Source organism: Dermacentor albipictus, chromosome 7 (genome assembly GCF_038994185.2).
Source record: "Dermacentor albipictus isolate Rhodes 1998 colony chromosome 7, USDA_Dalb.pri_finalv2, whole genome shotgun sequence".
In the NCBI taxonomy this organism is placed as follows: domain Eukaryota; kingdom Metazoa; phylum Arthropoda; class Arachnida; order Ixodida; family Ixodidae; genus Dermacentor; species Dermacentor albipictus.
Window position 1 is genome coordinate 67,895,776 of NC_091827.1, and position 16,040 is coordinate 67,911,815.

Consider the following 16,040-nt stretch of genomic DNA (forward strand, 5'->3'; position numbering starts at 1 on the left):
AGAGGTCAGGATGTGTCGGCGGTTTTATATTGGTCATCGGTTCGCTATTCTTTCAAAGCGGATTCCTGGTACAGTTATGAACTGTACATATGTTTTTGCTAATTAATGAAGCGTGCACTTATTGATATTTTCAGACCGTGCTGATGCCATGCCGTCCGGCGGTCCAAGCTACGGCAGCTACTGCTGTGTGTCGTGGTGCTTTGACAACGGCAGAACCCAGAAGAAGCCTATCTTGACTTGGAATAAAAACATTGCGGAAACTCTGTCTCTTTGATACATATGAGCGCTTGTACCAAAACACAGAAGACAAGCGCGATGGATAAAGCCGTAGTGAATTATGATTACCTCTATCTCCATCTGTTACAACTTAATCGAAATAAAAATGGCATCACTACCTCAATTCACACCAAATATTGAACTAGACAAAATAGTGAATCGCTAAATCATAGCGACAAATAAAAGCGTTGCCGTTTGGGTGACGAAAAGTGGTCTGAAATGACAAGCTTCCGCGACAGCCCAACGTCGGTTACGAGGGGTAATCCAAATTTCGCGCCAGCGGAACCGAAACAGGAAGTGCAGGCCAGTTGCTCTCATCAACCGCCAGGCGCGCTAGGTTCGATTGGGCCGCTGGGGGTGTATGGGAGTGGCCGCTCTTAACTTTTTTCTTTCTGTATGGTGACTGATCTACAATGCAGTTGGAGCCAAGGCACATCTTCTTTGCGTGCGTGTTATTTTCAGCAAACCCCGCTCTCACACTGGCTTTCTCAGTCACATATTGCTAGGGCAGCATTGCTGCCTGCAGTATTTTGAAATAAATAAATAAATAAATTCCAAAGTAGCTTGAAGAGTGCGTCGCACCCTTGCCAATGGAGAAAACTTCTGAAATGATTTCGCACGGCAAAACAACTTTTTTATTTAATAACTCGAAAGGCTATTTCCGTTTTTTCGAAAAGTTTCGATTTCTTATTTTAATTATTACTTTTCGTACTTATGAGAGGGATACTCCTAATTGCCTGCTCGCTCATTTGTGCTTTTGTTCGTTACCTTGTTTTCTGCCTTTCTTTCTGTTGCTGCCACTGGCTGCTGCAAGCAAGTGTACTTCTTTAAAAGCGAACCTTTTCTTTGCGAAGCTCAGAAGGTTTCGTAACCGTGGCTGCGGCCTGGCTTTATCCTTGATGAATAGGCCAACCAATTACAACGGAGCGAGCACGCCGCGCCCTCCGCTGGCTTCCTCGCAGCAACAGCAGCCTCTGCGCATCCGCGGCTGCTTTGCAATGACGAAGTGGACGCTTCTTGCCCGTAGAATGGATTCGAATTTCGCCACGTACTGGCGCGTGTGCTGCCTCTTAGAGCATGATGCGTTCAAGGCGTCCGTCATTTCAGGTGTGTTCCCCCGCGCGTGTGTGCGCCCGTGTGTGCGTGTGCGTGTGTGTGTGTGTGTGCCCATGTGCACTAAACACAGCTTCGCTGTATATGAATTCCTACTCGTTGTATCTGTTGTGATTCGTTTTTGCGAACTAATTTTCCCACTTTGCTGATGACTCACTTCATGAACATCTCAGACAGGCCTCACTCGACTAAGCGCGTCTCGTAAGGATACATATAAACTTTCTTGCTCTCCAATAAATGCGCGAGTCGGGTTGCGAAAGCTTTTTCTAAAATATTGACATTTCTGTATTTGCTAATGATGATATGAACGGTTCTTTGGCGCAAGGGACAATTATGGGGGAAGAGCGTCTATCTATGGTCTAATATAGTCTATGGTTTGGTAATACCAACGGTGCATCTATATAAGTAGCGTTGCTTTATAGAACCCAAAGCATTCTTGTTGCTGTGAAGTGGGTAAAGTATATACGTGTTAAAACATTGACAATGTCTGGTGAAGTGTGCGACTCAGACGAGAGTTGAAATACTGAAAAGAATCAATGTCAATAGCACTGTTGTCTCCTCAGGGTGCAAGCACCTGGAGGCGCGCACTCCACCAAACTCATCTATCTCTGCTATCACCGCAGAAGCCTCTGGTGGGAGGATGCGCTACGAATCTAGTGGGCTAATTACCTGCCACACAACTTCATTTCGAAAATTTAAAGCAGCTTTGGCAATGAAAGACGGTTCCGCATCAAGTAACATTGTTAGGTGAAGCGGAGTATGCAGTTGATAAGCTGCAGGAAACTTCTTTCTTCGCGCATCTTCTGCCTCCCGCCACTCCAGCAAGACATGGAGTAAGTTCAGCCGTTCAATACATCTACAACAAATGGGAGGTTCATCGCCAGTGTCCCATATGTGTGCCCTACTCTCAATCAACAAAATAGGACATGTGTTCGTCGCGCTTTTGCTATGGATGGCGAATTACCTACACGTGGCTTGATTAAATTGAGCTTATTCATGGTACCTTCGTCCCAGATGGATTGCCAAAAACGGCTGAACATTTTCCATAAAAATGAGCTATCGGGCAAAGTCTTGCCGCCAAATGCGGGTTTTAACCCTGCTTCAAAAGTTGAGTAACAATAGCTTTCGCACATTTGATTGGAAGGCATCCAGCAGCCCAAGTAGTGTTGAAAAGTGGGAGAAGTGTCAGTTTTGTATCAGTATGCACGTTGGTAAATATGTCAAACATGACTACAAATAGTGTGGTCTTTGCCTATTCCACAAGGTTTTTCAGTCTTACCACGTGCGTATCAACTTATCAACATATAATCCCACCTTTCAATGTTTCATCCCGTTCTGACCCCAGATATAAAGTTGCCGTCTCCTCCTCTCGAACGAACAAGTATCAAAATTCTTCTTTTACCCCGCACAAGTGTCGACTGGAACCACCTTCCTGCTTCCATCATTCAGATCACAGATATACCTTCCTTCAAAACAGCAGTCTACCACGCTTTCGCTTAACGGTGTCTGCATACAACTATGCGCATATTACATTCCTTTCTTATGTACCACTCCTTTCTATAGTGCCTCAGGGACTTGAAAGTATCTGTAATAAATATATAAATAAATAAACACAGCCTCGAGACTTGCACTCGCATTGCAGCCAAGGCCCCATTGTTTTGCGTGCATGTTACCTTAGGCAAACCCCGTTTTCAGACTGCTTTTCTCAGTGGCATTTTTCAATGTAACTTAAAGAATGCCTCACAGCATTAACAGCGCAGGAACCTTATGAAAGAATTTGGTGCAGCTTAAGAGTCTTTTATTCAAGAACTCTGAAAGAGACTTTTATTTAAAACAGCTGGAATGTTTTGTTTAAATTTTGACCTTTCGTACTTATGACAAAAAAGACTCCTATTGTATTTGCTTGCTCAATCATTTGTTTGTCTCTTTAGTACCTTGTTTTCATGCCTTTTCTTTTGTTAGTGGGACCAGCTGCTGCCACCGACCTTACCTTCTTTCTTTTATTTTTAAAATGACGCTTTTCCCAGAGAACACAGGTGGGTGTCATGACCATGTATGAGGCCTGGCGTTTTCCTTGATGAATAAACAGGCCCACCGATATGTACGGAGCACGCAAGCTCCGTGCCCCGCTCGGTTCCCTGCAGCACCAGCAGCCTTCGACCATCCGCGGCACCAGGGTAATGAGGAAGTGAACGCTTCTTGCGGATAAAACCCACTCGAATTTCACTACGTACGCAAGCGCATGCTGCCTCTGAAACCACGATGCGTTCAAGGCGTCCGTCGTTAAGGATGTGTGCGGCCGCGCGGCTGCGCCGGAAAGGCGATGGTCCAGGGTTCGAGTCCCGGACCAGGACAAATTTTCCTTCAACTGCGAGGCTTTCTTCTCGAAGAACCGGTATGGGCTTCCACTGTAGCAATTGCTACGATTTGGTGGATGTCTCACATTCCCTTTATTAATTACTTCCCCCCACCTTGTGGGTTTCCGCAAAACTATTACGCCGAACAATTGCTTTTGCGTCTAGTTATGAATATATATTCTACTTCGCCCTGCCATGTGCTAGCCGCCTGGTTAGCTCAGATGGCACAGCGGCTGCCCCGTAAAGGCGGTGGTCGTGGGCTCGAGTCCCGGAGCAGAACCAATTCATCTCAAACTGCCAGGCTCTTCTTTCTTGGAACTCATTTGAGTTTCTATCGTAGCAGTTATTGCGATTGGGTGAACGTCTCATTTTTCCTTTACTAATGAAGCTAAACATGTATCGATACGATCAAAAGCCTTCGCTTGGTCGAGCAATAGGAAATAGTCTGAAATGAGTGTCCTAGAAGCGAAGGTAAAACGATTCTTCTTCAATGCTAAATATGAATTATTGATCGCCTTGGCACGCTACAGATTTGCCCCTTGCCAATTATGTCTAGAAGGGCACCCGTAATTTTTCAGTTTTCTTTTTTGCTGGCACTGACGAGAGTTTCTTGTAATTCCCATTTAACAGTGTAATCGGGCGCCAAGAAATTGGGTCTCAGGTCTGGCCACCTGGCTCTGGAAACGGGACAATACGCCTATCGCGGAAGTAATCTGGACGAGCGCCATCTATTGTGAGCTTACTATTACTAGACGAAAGAGTTCCTCCGACAGTATCCAAAAAGCGCACGCAGGCTGGTCGGCGATGCAATCTGGGCCGGGCGCAGAAGAGGTATCCATGTCTTTAATCACTACATCCAGTCCTTCGAGCGTCGATGGCTCGCATAGCTGCTGTAGGACGTTATCTGATACGTGGGCAGGTTTCGAGAAAATTCCCTCAGTCGTTCCTAGTAATAATTCCTGGCCCAACCGCCTTCTTCGGCAGTGAACACCTCGATGACGAGCAGTGTGAAGACTGCGCTTATGTCTGACGAAAGGTCACAATGTGTACCATAAGGAATCGTGACATATGGCATTCGAGTAGAGCTTTTCGCCTCCACCGACCCGTTCTTATGTACTGGAGGACTAGATGTCTAGAGGACTAGAGGACTTGAGGACTAGAGGACTAGAGAACTAGATGTGCTTGATCAGATAGAGATATTCCCTAGGAGGAAGCGTTATTGGAAGCTTTCGAAGACCGTATGAGCAAGGTTTTGTAACTAGCTTTGCACCAGTCAAGCTAAACTTGCGTTGGAAACGTGAGCGTGTCTGCGTTGCGGACAATTCGCATTCCGTCTTATATTTGATTTATTCCGTAGTTGCATGATCCGCGTTTTTCTATCGCGTCGAGTTCGGGTGAGTAACGGGTACCACGCAGCCTTGAAATCGTCCCAACAGAAGTAGTGCTCCACGTCGCCCTGGCACAAAGATTCTAATCAAGCGCCCATATTTCTGTGATGCTTTCGGAATCTGTGAGAAGACTGACGTTCATTCGCCATAAATCACTTCTCGATGCAGTTTCGCCGAGATCAAGGCGTACGGACAAAGTATGATGGCTGGCGCTCTTTGGCCACTTCTGGCCCTTGCATCAATAAACTACAATTGTCATCGTCGAAGTAGGATGGTTGGATATGTGGGCGGTATACCGCGCCTTAGTGTGGGATTTACCACTTTCAAAGTGACAACTTAATTCTGCGGGAAAAGGGAATTTATCCAGTCTGTTTGCTGACCAGCATCTTTCCAAAGTTGGCCGCAATGCGTCATCGTTCAGCTGTGTCCCCACATCGGAAACACGGAACTGCTCAGTGAGGTGACGTAACGCCCGTGTTCCTCGACGGGAGGGTTCGAGTCTGCGAGTGTCGCGGCCTTCGTTTAAGGAAGAGTCCGACTGTGAACGCCGGGTAAGTCTCCAACATACAGCTGTCCAGGGATTATAAAAATTCCGTGGCATTGTACTGACATAAGGGTGCATATATCGCTAGTGCTCTGACCCGTCTCGTGTTTAGTGTAAAATCGACTGGTGACATGCGCGCGTCCAGTCAAGGTGTACAATGTGCTCTATTTCATAAGTGAGGGTCTAAGGATCGACACCACTCCCACGCCGAGGAGGAGGAATAGGAAATAAAGAGAGAAGACAGGGAGATTAACAAGAAATGCGACTGGTTGGCTACCCTAGTCTTGGAGACGGGAATGAGGGAATAGAAAGATAAGATAGAGAGAGGGACGAGAGAGGGGAAAAGCCGTGGTGAGACGTGATTTTCAAGGTGAAGAAATCAATGACGGCAAAACGGACCATAAAGTTCGATACATCAAGCCATGCCCAAAAATTATACTCTTGCAAAAAAAGAAAACACGCTGATGCCCGGCGCTCGCGCGAAGTAGAACACCTCTCTCTGTCGAAGGCCCGGAACCCTGCAACATGCACACAGCGGAAATACACCTTCGTCATGATGCAAGCGAAAAGCTTCTGCATGTTACTCGCCTAGATAAGGGTTCCGCTCACTGATGCGGAACCCGATGTGCTTAACCTTTTCGTAGCTTTGCGTTTACTCTCTTTCTACGAACCGCTCGAGTCCGTTTCTGTTCTATATATCTGTTTATTATATCTTGTTTATATGTGTGCATTGATTCTACCTTCGACTTCACTTACTGGGTACCTTAAGGACAATCCCGTTGTTCGCGGCAGAATGGTATCCGCTAGCACAGGCAAGTCTCGTCTCTCGCACGGCGTCTGCTGAGGCTGGGAGTGATGGCCTCGAATTACCGGAGGGCGCGACCTGGCGGTAGATTCGTTGGTTGAGCCGACGACTTCGTGCGCTGTCAAGGCGAATGTGTGGCTGGTTCCGTGTTCTGAAGGAGATGTTGAGCCACTTGATTGAGTCTGCCTCTGTCGCGCTCGCCTCGCTTGGGCTCTTCTCAGGAAAGGGGACTGGTGGAAACTCTTCGTCTTCTGATCAGTCTGAAGATTCCCTCTGTAGTGGTTCTGGATTGACATAGGTCCACCTATTGAAACAATGTTTCGCCAGACAGGTGGAAGCCAACGCGGGCTCCCCGCTGTTCAGGATCAAGCTGTTACTGAAACCGTCCAGCGGGAGTCACTTCAAGCGCATGGAAACCGCAGTGCCATACGGGCAGCCCAGGCTACGAACGCAACAAGCACGGAGCGTGTGCCGGTCTCGTTAGCTCCAATTGGATCGCACCAGCAGTAAGCATACCCGGGTTCCCTACGAATGGCCCCACCATGGGGTCATTCATAGGGAATGGCCGCATGGGAACTGGCCGCTTGGGAATTGGGCGCATATGAAGCGGCCATTCATAGAATGGCCGCTTGGGAACTGGGGAGAAGACGGTAGTTGAATTAAACGTGGACTAGAGAGCCCTCAGTATTGGAACTTTTTTTGGCAGAATGCCATATACTCCACACCATGGCTGTTTCACGCCGTTGAAGCAGACACCGCTACCATTGTTGGAGAAAGATGTCTTACAGGGCCCATGCGACACTGCACTCAAGTATATATTTACTTCGAAATAAGGCAAGTAATGTAGGAGAAACACAACCTTAGTAGGTGTCTCAGAGGTGTAGTGCCCCGTCATCGTCAACAACTAATTTATCCAGATCAAACACTCAGAAAGCTAAAAAAATGCGCGATAGACGTGTTCATTAAGAGACTGTATACATGGACCCGAAAGCTAGCTCCCCCCCTGACTCGGCTCGTTCACATGTATTCGCGTTTTGCACAAATGTTGCGCAAACGACGACTTCTGATTGGTGGCGATTTCAACGCCAAGCATCCGCAGTGGGGCTATGATTAACACAAGCCCCGTGTAACCAGCCTCACAGAAGCTATGTAGACAACTGACTTAGTGGAGCTCGCAAATGACACCCACTATACCCCACCCCCGTGGCACTGCGTAGTGGACAACGCAACGCGACCCCAGATCTGACGTTGTCCTCACCAGCCTGGGTGAAGGACTGGCGATGCGATCCTGACCTCTGGGGTGGCGACCACTGTATTTGGTGGATTACTTTAAACATGGGACGAAAACGTCTGGCCGGGGGTACTGCGCGAACGATCAGATGGGATGCCTACAGACGGGAATTAGCGGAGAAAATCAAGACTCCATCCCTACGAGGAGGGGCATCACGCATCTTTCGCATGGCCACTCCTGAGACGGAGGTAAGATCTGATGCTCCGGCACCACAAAAACACGTGCTAAAGCTTTGGGAAGCGCGCCAACAAGCACATTTGACTAACGCATAAGATTGCCGAAGACATCGCGACCATGTATGACTTCGCGGTCGCACTACCATCACCAGAACATACGTCAAGTGCATGTATCGGGAATGTTGGAGCCAGCATTGCTCTTCACTCAACGAAATAACTGGCCTCCAGAAGGGGTAGTACACGTTCGAGGCGACAACAAGTCAGCGTAAAACACGTAGTGCTACTTAAAACGTCTTTCTTGAAAGTGGCCAGTCCCTCAGCCAGCTCCAAGATAATGTGGCGAAGCTGTGTTCTTTTCCCAACCGTTGAGGCACCTGAATGCCGAGAATTACCGGAAAACGCTGGCAGTGACCGACGATGGCCTCCAGGCCCCATTCTCACTTTCGCGTTCGAACAGGCACTTTCTTCCACCAACTCGTGTAGCGCTTCAGGCCATGACGCCCAGATGTGGGCGCCTCCGCGGAATCTTGAAGAATACGGAAAGCAGCAGCTTCTGGGTGATATTCACGCAATGTGCGTCCATGGTGAAATTCAAGCACGATGGAAGCATTCGATAGTTACACCGATACTGAAATCGAACAGCCAGATATACTATCGAACATGCTGCCTGTATCGCTCAGTTACTGCTTGCGAGCTGGCAGCCCATGGCCCTGACACGCATATAGCACTTTCTAGAAACAGAGGGTAAATTCCATCAAGGACAGATAGGGTTTTGACTAAACCTTGGCGCTCTAGCAAGCATCCTGCTTGTGAAGCAAGGCGTACTGTGTCGAAAGGAGCTCGGTCTAGTAAACCGCCACCGAGCATCCTTGTGGTTGTTAACCTCCCAAAAGATTTCGAAATGTGACGCACGAGGACATGATCGAGGCAGCACAGAGACCGCCCACTCAACTTTGACCACTCTTTCCTTCAAGTACGCTGTTTTTCCGTACAGGGAAACGGAGACGTTGCGAAGGTGTACCTAAACATGGGGGGGGGCGAGAGCCACAAGCCGCCACGCTGTCGCCCCCTGCTCTTTAACAATGATAGGTCAGGCTGAGCGATTAGATGCCGTTTCTAAAGTGGGTTTCACAAATTACGTGGATGACGTAACGCTATGGGCTTCGTCACGACCGAGTAACGATCAGCAACAGATCCAGCAGGCGGCACTTGCCGTAATTGTCCACTGCCTTCAGGCAATCTGGTATGGGGTCATCTCCAGAGAAGACCATGTACTTGGGGATCCGAGACTTAGTACAGGGCGGAGCAGCTCACCACACGAGGCGCACCAAAGCAGCGAGAGGAAAAACCAGATCGCATACTCGGGATACCTATTCACCCCACAGACCCACTGTATGCGTGGCTCGTTTCATTTCATTTCATTTATTTTTCCCTTAAAGGCCCGAAGGCATTACATAAGGGGGGAGCAAAATCAAAGTCAAAGAGAAAAAAATTTTTTTTGACAGAAGAGAACAATAACAAAAAAAGAGTATGTAACAGTAAAATGTTCTTGTCACGCGTATACAATGCAAAGTAAAATTCACGGGATTGAAACACGAGAAAAAAAAGAAAAAATATAGATATATATATATATATATATATATATATATATATATATATGAAACACTCAATGAATACACGAGAAAAATACAGTGAAAAAGGAATCACAAGGGAAAGAAGTAAAAATAGAAAATAATCAGCTGTTCAGAGTGCCGAATTGAATATGACAGGAATCTTTTGCCCTCATGAAAAATGGGCATTTAGTTTAGCAGTCTTATGATCAGTCTTATGAGGTGAAGCGCATAAGACTGGTGAATCTTATGAGGTGATCAGTCTTATGAGGTTTATCAGTCTGTGATCAGTCTTATGAGGTGAATAGTCTTGTGCCAGGTCCGACCTTCGTCGGACCTGGCACAAGACTATTCACCTCATAAGACTGATCTGCTTCCGCAGGAGTGCGACAAGCACCAACGTATACCGAAATCTTGTTAATGCTTAGATGAAATCCCGAGCGATATAGATGGAGCACGCTGTCACGATCTGCTTGATCGGACACCCTCGGCAGTGCTGGGTACTTCACAGAACAACTCCACGCGTCATCGCGAAGCTTCCGAAACACACACGTGTCGAGAAGCTAGAGCGATATGCTCCGTTGCCTACTTTCCGCGCAACCATCGATGCATCGGAGGCAGACCACGAGGAACGCCCGATGACCAACCCTTGCAAGAATTTATCGTTTTCGTAGGATGTTTTCCATTCAACGCTACAATAAATTCGTTGCACCCTTTCCTTCAGCTGTTTCGGCACCATCTTGGCTGAAATATTTTTTCATCTCCAAGACTTCTCTAAAATTCGGTGAATGTTTGACTTTCTCAAACCAAAGACATCTGATATAATTCTAACAGCCATTTGGCGGCCAATATGCACGCTATCGACTTGTTTTCATCTTCGCACGGGGCTAGTTGGCGAATGTTCGTCGCTGTCCATTTCGACATGAAACTAAACGAAGCAGCAGTTTCTCTCGAAAGGCAAAGCACCGATTGTGATAGCAAATAGGTAGAGAGCTATACGCAGAAAGAATACTAGGTTCATCGGCCGTATAAACTTGTAGATATAGAATGCCTAACTGAATGAAAATGCATTGTTTTACACGTGCACATGCAAATATGAACACATCTCACTCGACAACCGGGGAAACTCGCTGTCAAACGCAGGAGTGAGGAAGCGCGGCCGCAGCAGCGATCAAATTCGCCTTCGTTCCACGTCTAACAGCAACGCGAACTAAGTCGTTAAAACATATTGCCCGGCGGACTGTCCCCGTCGCAGATGGCTTGCAAGGCACAACGGCCCAGTTGGATGAACGCGGCTGCCCGTGCAGCCCGAAGTAGAACGCTCTCTCTTTCCGTCCCCTCCCCTTGGAGATTAGCGCGCGACGGAAGACGGTGCGTTTCCTCCCCGCTTTCCTTGCTTGCGTGCGCGAGATTGAGCAGTGATATACGGCTCACCCTCGCACATTTTCACTCGCACATACAGCACACGGCGCTTCGCGACGATCTTATTACCTTTGCATTTGATACGGAACCTCATGGTGACGCCGACGGCAGAAATGCCCCGGAGGGTTCGTATAATTGCTATGGAAATAAAAGTGGGTGCGAGAAGTGCGCGCATAAAATTCTGCCTTGTAATGTACAGCAGTCAGGCCAGTACTAGAAGTTCACCTGGTTTTTCAAGCGCAGGGGCAACACCATAGGCACATTTCTCATGTCACCGCTTAGTCACTGAGTGAATTTCTGGTGCGGACCTCGTACCAATGCTAAAATAGTTTACGAAGGCGTAAATTCGGAAAGTAATGTCCTGCTGGAAGCCTTTTTGCACTGCAGCGCTACACCAAAGGTACACTTCCCACATCATTGCTGAGTTACTGAGTGAATCTTTGGGGCAGACCTAATAGCATTACTGAAACGCTGAAATAGTTTACGAAGGCGTAAATTCGGAAAGTAATCTCAAGCTGGAAGCCTATTTGCACTGCAGAGGCTGCGCTGTAAGTGCACTTACCATGTCTTTTCTGTTACAGTGAACTTTTCAGGCAGACCACGTACCAATGCTGAAAGAGTTTACAAAGGCATATATTTCGAAGGTAATACCCAGCCAGAAGCCTCTCTGCACTGCTATTTGAGAAGTGAAACCTCCGTTTTGCATGCACGTTATCATAAGCAAACGCCGTTCTCGATCTGCTGTTCACAGTAGCATTTCTCATTGTAATATTAAGAATACCCAGCAGCCTTAACAGTGCAGAGACCTTATGGAAGGATTTGGTGCAGCAAAAGAATCTTTTATTACTGCCACTCCGAACGAGACTTCCATTTAAACAGCGTGAATTTCTTGTTTGTATCACCACCTTTCGTACTTAAGACTGGGAGAATTCCATTATAACTGCTTGCCCACTCATTGGCTTGTTTCTTTAGTAACTTGTTTTCTTCCCTTGTTTTCTCTCTGTGGCACCAGCCACTGCCACCAACCGTACTTCTTTTCAAGCAGGGTTTGGGTACGAGCTAGTTGGTATTCCATTGTAAACATCACTTACAGTGCGTCTTCGTCGTTCTTTCGCTCTTGTGTCGATATGTACGCACTGTCAAAGATAGATTTTCAAACTTTCGTGACCGTGGAGGCAGCCTGGCTTTTCCATTGATGAACAAAGAAGCCAACCGATCTATGCGGAGCACGCACGCCACGCGCTCCGCTGGGTTCCCTGCAGCACCAGCAGCCTTCGACCATCCACGGCTGGGGGTAATACGGAAGTAAACGCTTCTTGCCGTTAGAATACATTCGAATGTCGCTACGTACGCTCGCGCACGCTGCCTCTGAAACCACGATGGGTTCAAAGCATCAGTCATTGAACGTGTGTTCGCCCGCGCTTGTGCGCGCACGTTTGAGTGTGTGTATGTGTGTTTGTGTGCGTGTGTATAGGGGCGTTGTCACTGAGAGAAATCTTCACTTTATATGCATTCCAACTTGCTGGATCTGCTGCTATTCATTTTGCGGTTTCAGTTCCCCACTTTTGCTGTTGAATCCCTTCATTAAATTCTGAGACAGGCCTCAATCGTTGGAGTGCACCACATAAGTATGCACATAAACTTTCATGCGCTCAAGGAAATGCGCAAATGGGCTCGTGCAACCTTTTCCTAACATTTCAGCAATTTAGAATCGTTAAGAACGCCTGCATGAACCATATGAAACCGGTCCGAGCCATTACATTGTTGCTCCGAAGCTGATCCTCAGCCAAACCTGAAAATTTGCGGAAGCCTCAGCGCAAAGCTCAACCCAACCCGAAAACTTTCCAACCGGATAGAGTGCCGCTACCCGTTACTACGGTAAATAAAGATAGTTGAGCTAAAAGCGACACAGGTCTTTGTTTGCTTAGGTCGTTTTTGCAACCTCGTTGGTGCATAAAGATAACTTTTGCTTTCTTCATTTGCAGCGGCAACACAACCGTGTCTAAAGGCCGAGTATATATGTCAGTTAGTGCAAGGCTAATTATTTATTTATTTATTTATTTATTTATTACATCCTGCAGGCCAATGTGGTCCAGAAAGGACGGTTAATACAATTTAACTATATCTGTATTGCGAAAAAAACGCAGACACACACAAAAGAAAGAACAAGAAAAAAGAAACATGATAATATTTGGGGCAAGAACACAAAAAAAAACATGATCGTTTACTCACAGAGTGCGTCAAGAGGTTCCGTTAATCTATTCCTGTCGGCACTTAATGCGGAAGAAAAAGGAAAACCTAAAAATGTTTGCTCTTGCAAAGCAAGAGGTCTGAAAGTGTGTCAGGTAATGTCCCGTAGGTCTCGAACAATGGGAAAAGAAACTGTTTGATCAATAGCATTTCACCGTTAACAAATAACCTTAAGAAATTAAGACTTTCAACTTTCGCCTTAACAGACCCAGTTTGCGTTGAGCAGAACCAACAAGGTTTTCTATGTGTTCGTTCAAATTCAAATGTGCCTGATTGTGACCCCGACATACTTAAGCTTACTAACATGTTGAAGTCGGCAATTATTTATTCTGTAAGGAAAAGGCAACGGGGTTTTCTTGTTAGATACAGTCATGTAAGCTGATTTTTTGAAATTAATTTTTATGTCTCACGTAACACACCTGTCATAAATTATTTGCAAGCATTCGTTCAACAACACTTGATCCTGGACATTTTTAACGTGACAGTAAGCAAGGCAATTATCCGCAAATAGACGCTGTTTAAGGTTAGGATGCAAGTCATTAGCAATGTCATTTACATATAATAAAAACAAAATTGGTCCTAAAACCGAGCCTTGTGGCGCACCAGATAAAACAGGTAAGGAGGATGATCTTTCGCCTGCTATTTGAACATATTGCTTTCTAGTTGTCAGGTGCGCATGGATTAGTTTCACAATTTGTCTATTAACTCCAACTTTATACCATTTCTCAAAAAGTTTTCTGTAAATCATCCGGTCAAAAGCCTTGAAAAATCAATCGCTATAACATCAATTTGTTCCTTGTTGTTAATTGCGACACCAAAACCATGAGACACCTCAAAAAGCTGCATCACTGTTGAGAGACGCTAGCGAAAGCCATGTTGCTTGCTGGAGACTAAGTTGATATTTTCTGTATATTAAACCAGACGTTTCGATATTTTGTGTTCTAACATTTTACACGCGGAGCATGTATTGGATGATGGCCGATAGTTGTCCGCCAATAACTTATCGCCCGCTTTAAAAATAGGTATGATGCGTGCAAAGAGACAATCTTTCGGGATACCTCTGCTATGAAATGACATTGCAAAATATCTAGACAAAAAATGTGATATGCATCCACAATAATTAACGCTTTAAAAACTCGTTGGCTATTCCATCGGGGCCACAATATGTTTTGATATCTAGTTTTACCAACAATGCTAGAATGCCTATTTCCAGAATTTCCAGCATTTTTTAAGCGAATTTTGCAAGTCCCCCACCAGCGTTGTTGAAAAACATGCCACCTTCGCATCTTTTAATTCTTTTCTAACTTAAGTACTGAGACTGGCCATTTCAGCACATCGTTATGGCATCCTTCAACGCGCACAATTTATTCGCCGCTTCAAATGAATAATGTTTCTAGTTACCCATGGACTGGGTTTCCTTATGGCACATCTTGTTCTAAACAGGCGAGAACTACTTATACAAAGTATCTCCAAACCGTATTTGTGTCTTTATCAACCGGCATATTATCAAGAGCACGTTCCAAATATTCAGTCCGACTAAAGTTATCCGCACATACAGAAAGATCTTTTTTTCTAATGGCGTGTTACCAATACTTAAAATTGCTACTACTGTTTTATGATCTATGCCATCCACAATTATAATCAAATGTTCCGTTAGTCAAAAATAACAAATCCAGCATAGATTGATTTTGCCCCTGTGTCCTGGTGGGCTCATGAACTACCAGAACAAAGTTATGCTCGAGGATAATCTCGAACATTATATCAGCGCTAGGCTTTTCCAATGGCCCCATAATTCTCACATCCCAATCGACACCTGGTAAATTAAAATTCCCTGTTAGAACAATTCTACTTGTGGCATTCCTTATGGTATTTAAATGCTTGTCGAGCGCATACAAAAGTTCAAGAGGGTTTGGGGGGCTCTGTAGATAACGCCAACTATCAAAATGGTATTGCCAAGAAATAGTTTCCACCGCATACTTTCATGCCCGTTTAAGGATGACACAGTTTCTTATCTGAGTGGTTTCGTCACTAGAAGCACCCTGCCACCGCCTCATGTTGCTCTATCTTTACGGATAACATTGTAACTGCTTGGAAAATACCTCATCGTCCTTCACGGTAAAGTGGAACCACATTTCTGGTATGGCAAGGAGCTCTGCGTCATGAAGCAACGGCAAGTATTCAAGCTGTTCTACCTTATTCACTACGCTCCATGCATTATTGTTCAGTAACCTCATTTCAGGGTGCCCTGCGCGTACGTCAACTTTTTTGGCGGCAGGTGGTCATTCATTGCGGTGTAACGCGCACATTCTACTCAAAGTCCCATGCGCAAGCAATGCTATTGATAAAAAGCTTATCGTGAACAAGACTGATCTCTGCGCCATCACGTTTATCAGTCTGAGCCGATTTCCAAAGTAGACTTCTTTTTGTGGCTGTTTCTGGCGAATAGTCGTCCGAAACACTAATATTCGTTCCTTTGAGTTTTTTGCAGTTCTTAAGGACTACCACTTTTACATTGGAATCGTACAATTTTAGAATAACCGGTCTATCGCGTGATGGTTTCTTTTGACCAAGCCTTTGTATTCCTTCAACTGATGAAATCGTGACGCCAAGTTTGTCAGAAAAAATATTTTTTACAACTTTCAGCTCGATGTCTTCACGCGTATTGTTTTCAGTCTCGGGATCACCAAATGCAATTATATTACTCCGTCGTGCCCGGTCTTCCAAATCAGTTAGTCGCTGCTGTTGATGCTTAACTGTTCGCTTAATGTCTTCAACCGTTCATTCTAGAATTTCCACCCGAGCACATTA

At 45.8% G+C, this 16,040-nt stretch overlaps 1 protein-coding gene across 7 annotated transcripts in view; it reads right to left on the reverse strand.

Moving 5' to 3' along the window:
* LOC139048006 (uncharacterized) overlaps window positions 1-16,040 on the reverse strand; it is a 331,798-nt gene that overhangs the window by 201,443 nt on the left and 114,315 nt on the right. The gene's annotated exons all lie outside the window — the stretch shown is intronic.